Source organism: Hypanus sabinus, chromosome 15 (assembly GCF_030144855.1).
Source record: "Hypanus sabinus isolate sHypSab1 chromosome 15, sHypSab1.hap1, whole genome shotgun sequence".
NCBI classification, from domain to species: domain Eukaryota; kingdom Metazoa; phylum Chordata; class Chondrichthyes; order Myliobatiformes; family Dasyatidae; genus Hypanus; species Hypanus sabinus.
Genome location: NC_082720.1, coordinates 48,837,064 through 48,854,126, shown reverse-complemented (window position 1 = coordinate 48,854,126; position 17,063 = coordinate 48,837,064). Strand labels below are relative to the sequence as shown.

General features: G+C 40.1%; 1 long non-coding RNA gene and 2 other non-coding genes across 3 annotated transcripts; 1 reads left to right on the top strand and 2 right to left on the bottom strand.

Moving 5' to 3' along the window:
• Positions 1 to 4,843: 4,843 nt before the first annotated feature.
• Positions 4,844 to 16,658, top strand: LOC132405499 (uncharacterized). Its single transcript, XR_009515900.1, has 3 exons — positions 4,844 to 4,945; positions 13,202 to 13,276; positions 14,719 to 16,658. It is a non-coding gene; the product is annotated as an uncharacterized LOC132405499 (long non-coding RNA).
• On the bottom strand, positions 6,012 to 6,084 carry trnav-cac (transfer RNA valine (anticodon CAC)). The gene has a single exon. It is a non-coding gene; the product is annotated as a tRNA-Val (tRNA).
• On the bottom strand, positions 7,231 to 7,303 carry trnav-aac (transfer RNA valine (anticodon AAC)). Its single transcript has one exon. It is a non-coding gene; the product is annotated as a tRNA-Val (tRNA).
• Positions 16,659 to 17,063: the final 405 nt, after the last annotated feature.

Here is a 17,063-nt window from a genome sequence, read left to right as displayed (position 1 = left end):
CAAAGAATGAGTGACAGAAAAAACATTAGAACCCCAAAGTCCCCCATTCTCCCCCCCCCATACACAAGCAGCAGTAAAGCAACAACTCCTCCCCACTTAATACAGCAAAAAGCATCAGCATCCACCACCCACCAAGCAAGCAATAGCAAAGCCCCCAAGGGAGGCCATGATCTGCAGTCCAACTAAAACCCAACAATTTGACATACCACAGTCTCATTCCCTAATAAAGTGACAGAGATTCAGTGAGAGGAGGGGCAAAAAGAAACAACTCGCTGATTATGATGTTAAAGTCTGCCGCGTTGCTTTTTTTGCGTTCGCCTAATCTAGAATTGGCACCAAATTCTTCCCCCACAGAGAAAGAGAGAGCAAGAGCAGTTCACTGGTCTGACAACCAATCTGCTGTTCCTGATATTCCGTTTGCTCCCACGACGCTTCAGTCGGCAACACTGACATATAATCAGCCCGTCCACAGGGGTGCAATGCCTCAGCACCCCAAAGGTGCGCTCATCTTCTCGGTCGTGCCCATGGGATATCAAAAAACGGGTGGTCAGTGAGCCCCGGGTGTCCCATTGCTGTACAGAACCACAGTTTGAGTGTAACTGCAGGTCAAGGGCACTGACAGAACCCCATCCACCTTGAACAGCTAAAATAAGAGACATTAAAGGTAGAGATTAAACTGTTTTCACAGATGAGCTTGAAGAAGTTGCTCTCTAGGGTCACCATAATTCCATTTCAATCAATTGTGCCTACATTCTACCACTTCCTACATAACTAGGAACAAATTATACTGGCCAATTAATATCCTGATGTGAATTATATGCAGGCCTCTGAACAGTAGCCTGGATGTGGGGTACAAATTACAATAGGAGATAAAAAATGAATGGAAAAAGGGCAACGTAATGATAATTATGGAGGATTTAAATATGCTGATAGGTTGGAAAGAATAATAGGTTGCTGCTGGATCCCAAGAGAAGGAATTTGTGGAATGCCTACGAGATGGCTGGTCAAGCAGCTTGTGGTCGAGCCCACGAGGGAACAGGCAATTCTGCATTTGGATGTTACGTAATGAATTAGGTTTGATCAGCAAGCTTTAAGTAAAGACAGACACCCATAGGAGGCAGTAACCATAATGTGACAGAATTCACCTTGTAGTTTGAGAGGGAGGAACTAAAATTGGATGTATTAGTATTACAGTTGAATAAAGATAACTACAGAGGCGGGAGAGAGGAGCTGGCCAAAGTTGATTGGAAGTGGACACTAGCAGATATGATGGTAAAGCTGCAATGACTGAAGTATCTGGGACCAATTCAGAAGATGCAGGTCTATTCATCCAAAGAAGAAGAAGCATTCTAAAGGGAGGATGAGGCAACCATAGTTGTCAAGGGAAGTCAAAGACAACATAAAAATTCAGATTCAGATTCAGTTTATTGTCATTTATAAGCAAGAGAGAAGGGTATATAATATTAGTGGGAAGCTAGAAGCTTGGAAAGCTTTTTTTAAAAAAAGCAACAGAAGGCAACTAAAAAAGCAATGAGAGAAAAGATGACATATGAAGGTTGATTAGCCAATAATATGAAAGGGGATAATAAATGTTTTTACAGGTATAAAAAGAGTAAAAGAGAGGCAAGAGTGGGCATCAGACCGCTGAAAAATGATGCTGGAGAGTTAGTAATGGGGAACAAAAAAATGGCAGATGAACTCTAAGTGTGTTGCATCAATCTTAGAGTCCATTATTAAGGATGAGATTTTGGGATACTTGGAGACACACATTAAAACAGGCCAAAGTCAATTGGGGGAAATCTTGCTTGAAAAATCTGTTGGAGTTCTTCAAAGAAATAACAACCAGGAAAGATAAAGGAGTCAGTGGATGTTGTTTACTTGGATTTTCAGAAGGCCTTGGGACTGCTAAACAAGGTAAGAGCTTGTGGTATTACAGTAAATATACTAGGAAGGACAGGAGATTGGCTGACTGGTAGAGAGTGGGAATACAAGCTGCATTTTCTGGTTGGCTGCCGGTGATTTGCAGTGGCCTGCAGAAATCAGGGTTGGATCTGCTACTTTTATGTTAACGTTCTGGATGATGGAATTGATGGCTTTGTGGCCAAGTTTGCAGATGATGCAAAGATAGGTGGAGGGGCAGGTAGTGTTGAGGAAGCAGGAAGTTTGCAAAAGGACTTGGACAGATTAAGGGAATGAGCAAAGAAGTGGAAGACGGATTGTAGTGTAGGGAAGTGTAAATTGTTAGAAGGAATCAGAAGTAGAATTAGAATCAGATTTATTATCACCAGCCTGTAACATGAAATTTATTAAGGTGCAAAGAACCTGGGAGTCCTAGTACAGAATTCTCTAAAGATTAACTGCAGGTTGAGTCATTAGTAAGGAAGGCAAATGCAAATTTAGCATTCATTTTGAGAAAAATAGTATATCAAAGCAAGGATGTGATGCTGAGGCTTTATAAGGCATTAGTCAGACCACATTTGGAGTATTGTGAGCGCCATTTCTAAGAAAGGATGAGCTAGTATTGGAATGATTCAGAGAAGATTTATGAGAATTATCCTGGGAATGAAAGGGTTAATGTATGAAGAGCATTTGATGGCTCTGTACTGACTGGAGTTTAAAAGAATGAAGAGGGATCTGATTAAAATTTACCAAATATTGAAATGCCTAGATAGAGTGAATATGGAGAGGATGTTTCCACTAGTGGGAGAGTTTAGGACCAAAGGATACAGCCTCTGAAGGACATCGCTTTGGAATAGAGATGAGGAGGAAATTCTTTAGCTGGTGTGGTGAATCTGTGGAATTCATTGCCACAGAGGCCGCTGAAGCCAAGTCATTACGTATATTTAAAGTAGAGGTTAATAGATTCTTGATTAGTAAGGGCATCAAAGATTACTAGATAGAAGGCAGGAGAGTGTGGTTGAGAGGGAAAATAAAACAGCCATGACTGAATGGCAGAGCAGACTCAATGGATCAGATGGCCTAGTTCTTCTATGTCCTATGATCTAACCTACAACCTGCAGGTATTTGAACATGCAGATTCCACATAGACATGATTAGGGGGTCAGCAATGAACGTGGGCTACTGGAGGTGTTGCAGGAGCACCAGAGAAAATAATGGAAGGGATCTATTTTGGAAGGGGCATTCAAGTAAAGAAAATATTGTATATCACCTGGCCCTGAGAGCACTACTAGCTACCACTCTGTGTTGCCCTACTGTTAGGCAGGGAATTCCAGATTTTCAAAGACATAGTTAAACTTGTCTGAAAAGCTATGTGATGCTTTTTTAAAATATAAAATTAGATATAAATATAAATTACTGGTATTTTCTTATTATGTGTTTAATCTGTGTTGTATATTCTAAGCAGCAAATTCAACATTTATCCTTAAGCAGTTATGTCAAATATAAAAATTAAATATTCAAGTTTACAATATAAACATAAATTATACAAATAGTAGTTAATTCATGGAGAAGGTATTTCAAGTAAAAATAAGTTTCAGTTGTCATTTCTCTTGAAGGAAACCTTAATGTAGCAACTAGAAAAAAGAACTGGACTTGGATATTTTGAAATCCAACTCTTCCATTCCCCACCTACACAAAATGATGAAACAGAACTTGAAACAAAAGCTTCATTTTCAAAAAGAGATCTATAACTTAACACTCTGAACACCAGTATTTATACAATTCTCTGTTTGTATTGCATTTGTTTATTGGGTTAAAATAATTTTTTTTCTGATGCAATAAAATTTAAGGCAGTTAGTAACATTACGTGACCAAGAACAGAAAGGTAACCAAAATATAGGACTAGTTATTCAAGAGCTTATTCAGTTGCAAAGTTTGGGATGGATTCAATTTAATACATTCTCTCAGTGATGGTAAAGATTTCCACTGGATGGTCCTGTTTCCTTTCGCATTCCAGAGAAGTACGGGTTAAGGTGAGAAAGTTATGGGCATGCTCTGTGGGCATTGGAAACATGGCAACACTTGTGGGCTGCCTCCAGAATATATTTGGACAGTGTTGGTTGTTGAATTGATTTGACTTTATTACTTACATCCTTCATATATATGAGGAGTAAAAATCTTTATGTTACATCTCTGTCTAAATGTGCAATGTGAAATTTATGGTAACTTGTAATAAATAGTATGTACAACAGGACGGTCGATATAACATAGAAGCACAATTGTATCAGCATGAATTAATCAGTCTGATGGCCTGGTGGAAGAGGCTGTCCCCGGAGCCTGTTGGTTCTGGCTTTTATTCTGCAATACCATTTCCCAGATGGTAGCAGCTGGAACAGTTTGTAGTTGGGGTGACTTGGTTTCCCAATGGTCCTTTGGGCCTTTTTTACACACCTGTCTTTGTAAATGTCCTGAATAGTGGGAAGTTCACACCTACAGATGCGCTGGGCTGTCCGCAACACTCTGCAGAGTCCTGCGATTGAGGGCAGTACTGTGACACAAACACATTTCACTGAATATTTTGATGTATATGTGACAAATAAAGCTGATCTTTAATTATATGTACAGGAATATAAGAATTACAGAGAACAACTACAATTCCTGTCATTAGCAGAAATTCAATGACCACAATCAATGGTGATCCTCAACTTAGTTTAAGATTTCCATAATGAAATCTTCAGAGGTGAAAGCTGTGGTCTTTCTATTGTCAAGCCACTTAATGCTCCAGGATATCCCTGATCAATTACCACGGCAGGAACAGTATTAAAATTTATTTCTGAAATGGAATGCAATAGATTCAGCAGATGCTGGAGATGTTGAGCAACACACACAGTGCCGACGGGAGGAGCTCAGCAAATCAGACGGCATCCATTGTGGGGAATAAGAAGTTGATGTTTCAGCCGAAACCCTTCAATGGGAGCGGCAATGAAGGGAGCAGAAGCCAGTAAAAGAAGATGGGGAGGAGCGGAGAAAGATTACAAACCGGCAGGTGAGAGATGAGAGATTTGGGGGAAAGTGGTAGGGGAGGGAGGATGAAGTAAGAAGCTGGGAGATGATAGGTGGAAGACATAAAGGGCTGAAGCAGGAGGAATCTGATAGGAGAGGATAGGAGAACCGAGAAAGGTGATGGGCATGCGAGGAAAAGGGGGTGAGAGAGTAACCAGAACAGGGAAAGAAAAAAAGAATAGGCGGTAGTGAGGAGAAATGACCAAAAGTTTGAGAAATCGATGTTTATGCTTTTAGTTTGGAAGGTATCTAGGCGAAATATAAGGTTTTGTTCCTCTATAAGTGAGTTTGGCCTCATCATGGCAATGGTAAGATCATGGACAGAACTCACTTTTCTGTCCATGATTTCTGATCTCTCTGTTATACGATTTTGCCTTTTATTGTAAAAGCTTTGTAGGGACCGTAAGTCCGTACAAAGGAGTGCGGTGACTGCTGAGAGGGTCATTGGGCTTTGTTTTCCACCCATTAGAGATATTAGGAGAGCTGCGTGCGCAAGGGCCCTTCGCATTGTCAGTGATCCCTCTCATTCGTTCAACAACCTCTTTGACCCCCTACCATCAGGCAGGAGGAACCGCAGCATTAAGACAAGAACTGTTAGAATAGGAAATAGCTTCTTCCCCAACGCACAAGACTGCTGAATTCTCTGCCACCATCCAAATTCCAGTTCACTGTGTAATTTAGTGGCAATTGCGAGGAATAAGCTCTGCGGAAATGTCTTGAAACAAGGGAGCTGATATCAAGAAAGGAAAAATAATCGAGTTCGGAATATGCACAATTCATCATCAATCACCTTGCTACCTTTTGTCCGTTTCTCGACTCCGAAGAGCTCAAAACGCACAGCGAGCTATACTTTTCCACGGCCAATGAAATTGATGGTTAGGTCAAAAGCAGAACCAACGAATTACTTACAACATTCCCACTCCCCCATAGTATCAGATAGCGTATAAATTACGTTTAACTGAGGCTTATGGCATTCGATCAATGAATAGTTATTGAGCGTGTTCGGGAGCAGGAGGAAAATTCTACGAAACACTGAACGGAGAATAAAATGTTTCCGCCCGGTTTCGAACCGGGGACCTTTCGCGTGTGAGGCGAACGTGATAACCACTACACTACGGAAACTGTCATGGCCAAAAGTGTGCTGCAAATTCTTTTGTAAAGTACCAACGTCACATTCTAATTGCTTTGACTTTAAATTTCTTCTGTTATAAAGTTACGTCAGTTCAATATACAGTACGCCAAATATTGAAGGGACTCAGCAAGTCAGGGACATTTCAGGCTGAGACCCTTACTGAGTTCCTCCGACATTTTGAGCGCCTTGCTCCGGATTGCCAACATCTGCAGAATCTTTCGAGTTTATATCTGCTTCAGTAAACTTATTTTCAATATATTTGCTTCTTTGGTTAAAATTATCGCGATTTTACTATAGCCGTATTTGAAATTAATTTTTTCACTGGATGGATTTACAGTACAGAGGAAGAAATTTCACGTCTTTGTATCTTCATTTGCTCGTTAAACCAATTTCAGTTTAACTTTATTACGTTCATGGTACAGAAACACCATTGCCCAGCAACGGAAGTCGACAAAAGTGGTGGATACAGCCGAGTCCATCACAGGCGAAGTCCTCACCGTCATTAAGCATATTTAGCAGGGGCTCTGCCGCAAGATACCAGCATCCATCATCAAGACAAGACCCCCCTCCAGGTCATGCTCTCTTCTGGCTATTACTATGAGGCAGGAAGCATAGGAGCCTTTTGTCCCACACCATCAGGTTCTGGAACAGTAATTACCCTAAAACCACAAGGCTCCTAGACCAACATGGATAACTTCAGTCACCTGAACGCCAAACTAACTTCACAACCTATAGACTCACTTAAGAGGACTCGACAACTCATGTTTTCAATATTAAGTATTTACAAATTAATTTATTATTTGCACAATTTCCTATTTTGCACATTGGTTGTTTGTCAGTCTTTGCTATATATAGTTTTTCATAAACGCTATTGTATTTCTTTATTTTCTTGTAACTGCATGCAAGAACATGAATGTCAAGGTAGAATATGTCAACATATACGTACTTTGATAATAAATTGACTTTGAACTTTATTTAGATTTCGCAGCCCGAGTCCTGACAATCGTCAAGACTGTAATAATTCATAGTATTTTTGTGTGACTGTTAATCGTCCTCCCTATTTGAAATAAATTTACATAAGTAATGAAGCAAACAAAAAATTAAAGTGGTAAGTCGACATCCCGGCCACACAAAAGTGTTTCCGCCCGGTTTCGAACCGGGGACCTTTCGCGTGTTAGGCGAACGTGATAACCACTACACTACGGAAACAACTGCCCGTACAGTGGCCCGCAGGCCTGATGAGTGCGCAAGAGCGGGTGTTGGGATTGCTCTGCGCACGCGCAGGCTTCTCCATACCAACACACGGTTGCTTTGGTGATGCTGTTCAGTACGATCATTGCACAAATGGATTGGCGTCGCAACCGAGAATGTATATCTTTAATTTTTTAACTTTTCAGAGTATTTGGTGATTATCCTGGGCTTGTTAACTTCGTTCCTTCATACTGCCGCTTCTCTTTGTCAGCTCTCCATCGGCTTTCGGTGATGCAGGTTACCCGACGGTGACCTTCTCGGCCTTCTTCCAGTTCACTAATGAAGACTTCATCCATCCTCAAATCCAATATTTACTTCACGTCTTTCTCTCTCACAGATTTTCCTCCGCAGATTTTTCAGAGATTTGCAGCAATAGTTCCGATAATTAACATAATAATCGCCTCAATGGGGGAATAAGACAAGGGAAAGAAATCCTTAAGTATCATCTCATGTCTTGCTCCACTACTCAACAAGATGGTTGCCTCAGCACAAATTTCCTGATCCCGATATCTCTTGATTCCAGTAAGGTGGAAATATATCAAAGGCACTGAACATACTTAGGAGCTCAGTGCAGTTCATGGTAAAAATGAAAAAAGAATAAGTCATAGCCGCACTGCCTAGGTCAGGCGCCCCTCTAAACTTAGTCGCCAAAGAATGGCATTTGTAAGAGAGGATACTGTGGCGCCAACAGTCGCTCTGAGCGAGCTACAGTTCATGGCTCCACAATCTCTTAAAGCCTTGCCCAAAATGAGTATTTATGGAAAACTGGCAAGGAAGAAGCCCTGGCTAAAAAACTTATATCCTTGCCCGTAAAGACTTTGCAAAGCATCACTTAGAAGATACTGTAAAAATGTGAAAGAAGGTCTTGTGGTTGGATGAGTAAAGTGGAACTTTTTGGCTTCAACACTAAGCAGTACATGTGGCGTAAATCAAATGCTGCGCATCAGCCAGGTAACACCATCCCTACCATAAAGTATGGTGGAGGTAGCATCATGCTCTGGGGATGCTTTTCAGCAGCAGGGACTAGAAATCTGGTCAGGTTTGATGAAAAGATGAATGCTGCTAAATACAGAGATATCCTGGATAAAAATCTATTAGCCTTTGCCAGAAAACTTAAACTGTGGAGGAAGTTAGATGTCAGTCCTAACATTAGCCCAATCAAACAGCTCTGGCAAGACCCAAAGGTTGCTATCCACCACCGCGCCCAACTAACCTGGCACGGCTTGAGCAATTTTACAAAGAGGAATAGGCAAATCGTGCTCAACCACATTGTGTAAAGCAAGTAGAGACTTATCCAAAAAGACTACTGGCTGTCATAGCTGCGAGAGCTGGTTAAAATAAGTACTCAGCAAAGCAGGATGAATTCTTTTGTTTTACTGTAGAAGGTAGACAATAGAGACACTTTCAGTAATAAATTGTTGTAAACTCACCAACGTTTCCTTTTTGAAGTCATGCTCCCCTTTTTTTATATAACATACACAAGAAGGGATGCTTTTGGGGTCGCTATGTGTTGTACTTGATCAGAGCTTACTAAAACCAGCAGGGTTAAATTTCCAAAGCAGTAAGAGATAAAAATCCAGGCAAAATAACACACAGTTGCTGTTGTAGCACAAAAGAACCATCCTAAGTCAGGAATTTGATAGACAATGCTGATTTTTTTGCCAATATATATTTAGTATGGTCATTTTTACAGCCTAGTTCAAAGCACAAGGTAAGGAGAACAAGTCAAAGAACACTAACTGTGGTTTTCCAGCAGACCTTCAGAGAATAAAAGTGCTGGAAACACACAACATTAAAAAGAGAAGCGGATAACATTTCAAGTCCTAGATTTGAATCACTTCTGATCTGAAAAGTATTTCTAGCATCTAAAGTATTTTTTTATTTTCATGATTTTCAGGAAATGTCAGAAAATATTTCAGGAAATGGTGAGTTTACAACAATTTTGGTAAGATAATTCTAGTATAGCTTACTAATAAGTATGTAGTCTTGTTGAGACCTATATTAGAAGAATTAAATTCATATTATGTGGGTCGTGCATATTTTTGATGAAAGGTAAAAGTTGAAAGAAGGACGATTTTGTGTGCATTATGTATTAAAACAAGGGAGAGCAATGGTCAAAGGAAAATATTAGACTGCTTATTTAGTCAAAACTGTTAGATAGAGTTGTAGTCAAACTGTACAGTGCTCTGGTAAGAACATACTTTGAGTACCATTTCTATTCTGTTCACAAGTAACCAAGGGTATCTTAAGTATGAGAGGTGGTGAAGGGTGCAGCCACAGAGTTTTTCCTGTTATTGGAGTCTGGCTTACCTGTAAAGGTTGTGCATCACCTAACATTTTCTTGTAAAGTGAACTTGAGAACTTGTAAAGTGGATGTACAATACCAATCTCCAAGAATAAAGATCTATGAGGAGACCCTTGAAAAAGTTGACAATTTCAAATATCTTGGAGCCACTTCTCAAAAGGGATTGACAAAGATGATGACCTTCCTTAAATATACCATTGACCATCTTTGACTGATTGAAGGAAAAATGTATCTGAAGATCAAAACCTGAAACCTGGCACAAACCTCATTGTTTATCAAGTAACAACAATTCCTATCTTCCTGTAATCCTCTAAGACTGGACTTTCTAGAGTAGGCAACTCAAAGTGTAAGAGAGATACTACCAGTGCTGTTTTTGCAGTATCCTTCAAAGTGACTAGCAGGATGAATGAATCAACTTTAGTGCCGTTCCCTTGTCCAATATCTCCAATATTGAGGCCCTAAATACACTTTTAAGCTCTGTTGGGGAGGTGATATAATTTGTATGCTCATTACCAGATATCCAAATTTACATTCCAAGGTCTATCTGGTAATGAATCAGAATGCAGACAAACAAATGATTCAAAAATGCTCTTAAGGTCCCTTTGATTAACAGTAAACTGGAAGTCTCTGGTTCAAGATCTCTTAAAATGGAAAAGGAGCATTCAGGATGACACTGTAAACCCTTGAGTTCATTGATGACGAAGACAATGAAACCCAGTGTAGGTGGCAGAAAGAATACTTCACCACCTGCATTACTGACCCACCCGCTCCATCAAGCACCCCTGTGACAGAATCCAAGAGTCCTACATTGCCTCAGTCGCCACTTCAGAACCCATGGAACTGGAGTGAAAACAGGTTAAGGTCCTGCAAGACTTCCTAAGAAGAAGGTAGAAAAGATAATTACAGAATGCTGCTTAAAATGAAATTATAAGAAGAAAATAAATTTATGACTAAAACCAGGAAGTTTTTTTCTCTTCAAAGAAATTGATATGTACTTACAGATAGTAGGAACAATTTTGGAATTATTTTAGAAATTCCTAATATATTGTTGAGATGGACCCAGCGTCATTCTGCATGGAAGAATTAAAGTGATCCAACTGGCCCTCCTCATCCAGAGGTGATTATTTTCCCACCTGATTTAACAGTATTTTGCAGAATTGCCTTGAATTGGTAGTTGTTCAGGATTATTCATCTCAGGGAGGCAGTATTTACTGTTAGTTTTAGGATGTTCCAGTGAGTTGCAAGTTCCAGTGAGAAGTGACAGCTGTATTTAGAATTCATTTAGTTTTGCCTTCTTTGTGTGAGAAAGTATCTAGGAGAATTTAACATATACATGTGATTACACCTTCTGTATGGAATTGTCAGCACATTGCATTACTTCCCATCAAACCATGTGGAAATAGATGTCACAGGTTAATGCAACTAATTTGTTAAAGATGTGTTTAAGCACTTAACATTTCTGTTTTGTTTAAATTATAAACAGATAGCACTTTTCCTGCATTATTCTGGTTCGTAAAACTTTGTGCTGGGTGATGCTTAAGTTAATGACCAAATTTTACTAACTTTTCCCAGATACTTTCTCATGTTTTAAAATTATATATAGTTAACAGATAGAATCACTAAATTGGCAGAAGTGCAAATAAATGGCTTATCTCCACAGCCACCCTAGCCTCACCATTTCAGAAATGTTCCTTTGACAATCATTCCCCTTTTCTTCCTCTAACTTTAACCAACTAACCCACACCCCCACCAATCCTTTGACTAATGATGTCACATAAGTAATTCTGTAACCCTCTAATATTTCTCCAGAACCAGAATACAGAATTTAGGAAGGTTTTAATTAATGCTTCCACTGCATCAGTCAGCAGGCATTTCAGGATCCTAGGATAAAGACATCTGGGCTAGAAGACTAACTACCCGTTGCCCAGTAGCTTGTCTGACACTAATTCTCAAGTCTTGTGATGTCACTGAACTCATACGTTGCATTGTACAGTATTAATTTGATATTTATGATATATTTGATCCTTATGAAAGACAACTCCTATGCTTGATCTGTTTGTCATTCTATTATTACTGCAAATTCTTCATAGCTACACCACTGTCCTTCCCTCAACTTGGAAAAGTTGGGACTAATTAGAAGGAATCAGCATGGTTTTGTGCAGCACTCGTGTCTCTCAAGTCTGATTGAGTTTATAGGGGACGTAAGAAAGAACATTGATAAAAGTAGAACAATAGACATGAAGTTTAGCATGTCCTTTGGCAAAGTCCTGCATAACAGGATCATCCAGAAGATGAAGACGCAAGGCTTCTAATGTTTATAGGCAAACTGCACACAATTTGATTTGTTAGTAGAAGGTAGTGGCCCATGGTGTTTCTCTGACTGTAAGTCTGTAACCAGTGTTGCATGGCAGGGATTGGCTCTAGAACGTTTACTTACTTAGCTTACTGCCCGTTAAGCCACTGGCTTTTAGGGCAGCAATGAAGGCCCTCCATCCCTTTCTGCCCTTGGTCATCTTCTGTATTGTGGCCCAGGTGTAGTTCAGGGTCCTCATTTCTGCCTAGAACATTTGGAATATATAAAATTAATTTAGATGAGAATGTAGCTGGTATGATTATTAAATTTACTGATAACTCAAAAATTGGTGGAATTGTAAATAGTAAAGATGAGTGCAATGGAACAAAGATCAGCTGGAAAGTTGGTGGAATTTAAGTCAGGCAAGTGTGAGGTAATGAAGTCAAATTCTACTGAGAAATCTAGAGTAAATGGCAAAGTCACTGGGAACACTGTTAAACAAAGAGACCTTGGAATGCAAGTTCATAGTTCTCTGAAAATGGTAACATGGTGTAGAAGCTATTTGGTATACTTGCCTTCATGGGCTAAGGTACTGAATATAAGAGCTGGGACGTCATGATGCATATGTATAAAACATTGGTTAGTTTGCACAGAGCACTATTTAAAGTTTTTTGTTGTCACGCTACTGAGAGTACAGAAGAAATTCATTGGGATCTTTGGAAAGACAGGATTTATTCTCTGTGAAATTTAGGATGTTGAGGGTTATACAATTACGAGAGCCATAGATAGTTAGAATCTTTTTCCCAGGACAGGGGATTAAAACCAGAGGGCACAAGAAGATGAAAGGACAAGGCAGGGACTGGGTATTGATAGTGAATGATCAGCCATGATCTCAGAATGGCGGTGCAGACTCGACGGGCCGAATGGTCTACTTCTGCACCTATTGTCTATTGTCTATTGAAAATTTTAAAAGAGATCTGAGGGGTTTTTCACATAAAGGTACCTCTGTTTTATGGAGACCACTTCTAAATATAAAATCTGATTTCCATTTTAGTTTTCCTATACCAGTACCTATAATGTAGCCCTTGTTTAAAGCTTGTATGCATCTTAATCCATTTCTACCATCCTCAGCTTGAGAGTGTGCTAGCATATTGACTTCTTGGTGAGTCACTTGCCAGTAAGCCTACCAATAAAACTGGGTGGTATTTGTTGCTTTTTGGGGCATGGGTTTAAATGGGATATTTCTTGATGCTTTCAGAATGAATATCTGAGAGAGGATGGGGGTGTGATCCAACTAACAGACTTGCAGTAAGATAACTGACCTTCATACCTGGTGAGTTGCAACTCTCTACAAATTGGCAGCATTATCAATGGCTTTATTTTGTAAATCAGTGAGAATTCACTAAGTTTTAAAACATAATATTTAAATTCAATTCACTCCACAAATCTTTGCTGTTTCCAAACCTTAAAAAAACTGGAATTTAACATGAAACCTTTGCATTTCCTACATTGCCAATTAATTGTTACATGTCCTAATAGTTACACAATATTAGATTGCATATTTTTGATGATCCAATTGTGTTGAAATACTCTCTCTCTCTCTTTATATATATATAAAAGAGCTAATAGGACTTGATGTTTCAATCCCTATGATAAGTCGGCACTCTCGATGTTGGCATTGGGCTTGGAGTAATGTCAAGGATAGCTACCTCATCAGGGTCATCAGGTGGGCACCCTCCTTCTTTGACATTTCGTTGATAAGCCCACAACAGAGGGCTCAACGGTGCTGCTGGTGTCCCAGATACAGCCCCCTCAGTTCCATACCCTCCTGTCTTCATCTTGCAGCCCAGTTGTTATCTTTCCTTTTAATCCAAATCCAATTACTGCTGTCTCCTGCATTTGACAAGGACTTGATTGCTTGTTGGAGTGAAAAACCCCTCACCCCCATCTTCTTCAATAGACTGGTTGTAGATGTAGCCACAAATCCCCTGCATCCCACTTCTACAGGGAAAATCTTAGTCTTCCAGCTATTCTGCCCAGCTTCGGGGGGGGGGGGGGGTGTTTCTGTGTGTGTGCGTGCATGTAAATATTTACATACATCCACACATAGACATGTTGCTGTTTATGTTTACATAAGTGAAATTTCAGTTAAGGCATTAGAAACTGCAGTTTGCAGTGAGGCATTGGTACAGTATGCATATTATTGACTGACAAGTGAATCACTTTAGTTGAAATGAGCCTGTAGGATAAAAGTCCTATGCAGTAGTGAATTGGATGATGGGAAAGGATTTACTCTGAGTGTTGTGCTCAGCATAATGTAACTGGCTCCAGCTGGCTCCCTGCTCCTTTTTCTGCCCACTGAATCCATTCAGGTTTCTTTATGCAAATGAACCTGGGGCCACCTCTCAGTGGGTGGCAGATGTCTAAGAAGCCATCCACAGCTGTTACTTCCATTCCTTTTGCAGGAATTCCTCCTTAAATCAAGATTTAAGCAGAATCAAGCAAAGGAAAATAATTGCAAACGCTCTGTAGAATAGAAGAAAATAGACGTTAGGCCACTTGGCCCCTCAAGCCTGCCCTGCCAATCAATATGATCATGTCTGATCTATGCGGGTATCAACTCCTGTTGTGTGTCTGTTGTCCATAACCTTCAATTTTTCAATTTTAACCTTAAATATATCTAATGATCTGGCTTTGTTGGGGTAGAGAATTCCAGTAATTCACAACTCCATGAAAATAAATTCATATACAGTATGAAAGTCTTAGGCACCCTAGATTTTTTATATGTTTCAGATGGTATGGCCTCCACAGAGCCCTGATCTCAACATCACTGAGACTGTCTGAGATTACTTGGAGAAACAGAAGCAAGTGAATCAGCCAAAGCCTGCAGAAGAAATGTGGCAAGTTCTCCAAGATGCTTGAAACAACCTACCAGCTGATTTTCTTAGGAATTGACAGAGTTTTAAAGGCAAATGATGGTCACTCTAAATATTGATTTGATTTTTTATAGTGTTTACTGCTCTTTACAGTAAATTTTTGCTTTACAGATTTTTTTACATGTGCCTAAGACTTCTGCACAGTAGTGTACCCTCAGTTTTAAATGGCTGGTGTCTTATTTTGCAGTTATGCTCCTTCTTTATGACTCAGGTGGAAACATCTCAGCATCTAACAAGATTCCTCAGGATCTTTATGTTTGAGTAAGGTCAGCTCTCATTCTTCTTAACTCAAAGGAATACACACTCAAACTATCTAGCTTCTATTGACAGGCCAGCCTCTCTAGTCAGCAATTAGCCTGGTGAATGTCCTTTGGGCTCCTTCTAAAGTTATCATTTATTTTGGGTAAAGGGAACCAAACCAAGCACAGTATTCCAGGTTTGGTCTGCCTAATACCCTGTACAATTAGTTGTAACAAATTCTTGTTTTTTTAATATCAATCGTTTTGTAGTGAAGGTGAATATGCCTTTTTAACAACTTGTTAGACCTTCCTGCTAATTTTTTTGAGATTTTTTTTTACTCTAGATCGGGGGTCGGCAACCCGCGGCTCCGGAGCCACATGTGGCTCTGGAGCCACATGTGGCTCTTTTACGTCTGTGCTGCGGCTCCCTGTTGCTTTGGGAAATAATTGGTTGTGGCAACCCTTTTCCTGGCACATCCGAACCGACTCACTATTAGATAGCCTACGGGGGTTTGCGAGCACAGAGCTTTGGAGCCTCTGCGCCATGGGGGGCAGGTTGAGGGAGGCTTAAAAGTGAGGCTGAAGATTTCGAATAAAGTTTTTTCCTTCGACTGCAGTTACCGACTCCGTGTCGTAATTTTAGTGCTGCGTGTAGCACACCGCTACATGGTCAGTATTTAATTAAAATGTATTTTATGTTAGTTTGTTAGTTTTTGAAATGTAATTCTAAATTTGAAGATTATGGTGATCTTGTACAATCTAAATAAGACGTTGTGGCGACCCATTTCCTGACACATCCGAACCGGCTCACAATTAGCCAGCGCTCAGGCTAAGGGAGATAGCCTAAGGGGGTTTGTGAGTACGTGCCTTTTGCAGCATCCGCGCCCATGGGGGGCGGGTTGAGGGAGGCTTAAAAGCAAGGCTGTTTAGTTCGAATAAAGCTATCTTTGACTGCAGTTTACTGACTGCGTGTAGCAACCGCTACAACGTGTTTTTATCGCTGGCTGTCCAGAGGGGAGGTGCTGAAACGCTTTGTCGCATGTCTGGAAGAAGAGAAAACTTTCCTGGGCAGCAAAGGGCTCACCTTTCCTGAGCTGGAACAGCCAGAGTGGCTGGAAAAGCTACACTTCATGGTAGACATGACAGCGCACCTGAACACGCTGAACACAGCTCTTCAACGGGGTAAGGACGTACAGCCCTGCACATGTTGGAGGATGTTTTGGCATTCGAGCGCAAGTTGACGTTGCTTGCCAGAGATTTACAGAAAGACACATTGTCTCACTTCCCCAATTTGAGAGAGTTCAAACAAGGTCACGACATGATAAATTCGGAGTATTTACATTCTGCAATCATTGCAATGCAAACATCGTTTGGGAAACGCTTCTGTGAGTTCAGAGAGGAAAAAAACACATTATCCTTCCCGGTCACTCCCCTAAGCATCGATCCATCCCTACTGAATACGACTGCATTGTCAGGTGTGAGTCAACCTGAACAAGTATGATAAATATTTTAATTGCCTATTATTTTACGTATATTCATATGTTTTCATTGTTCAGTGAAATAGTCCTTTTATTTTTCAGGTTGACAGCTGGCTGACGTTATTTTTGGTTTGCTGCTGGCGGCAAATTTAAGTTTGGCGTTTTTCATAAATACAAGAAGGACTCAAATAGACGTTGAGTATTTTACTTAAAAGTAACCTTCAACCCAACGTCTTTTTTTCGGAGTTCAAAATGTTTTTGTTGCATGCAGAAATGTAATTTCGTTTTCTCTGCAGGAGTTCATCAATTTCATAAATGCAACACATTATAGTTTGTTTATACATAGCATAAAGGCCAAACAAAACGTTGTATGCAGTGTTATTTCATTTTAAATGTCAAACGGGTTTTGCGGCTCCCAGTGTTTTCTTTTCTGTGGGAAACGGGTCCAAGTGGCTCTTTCAGTGGTA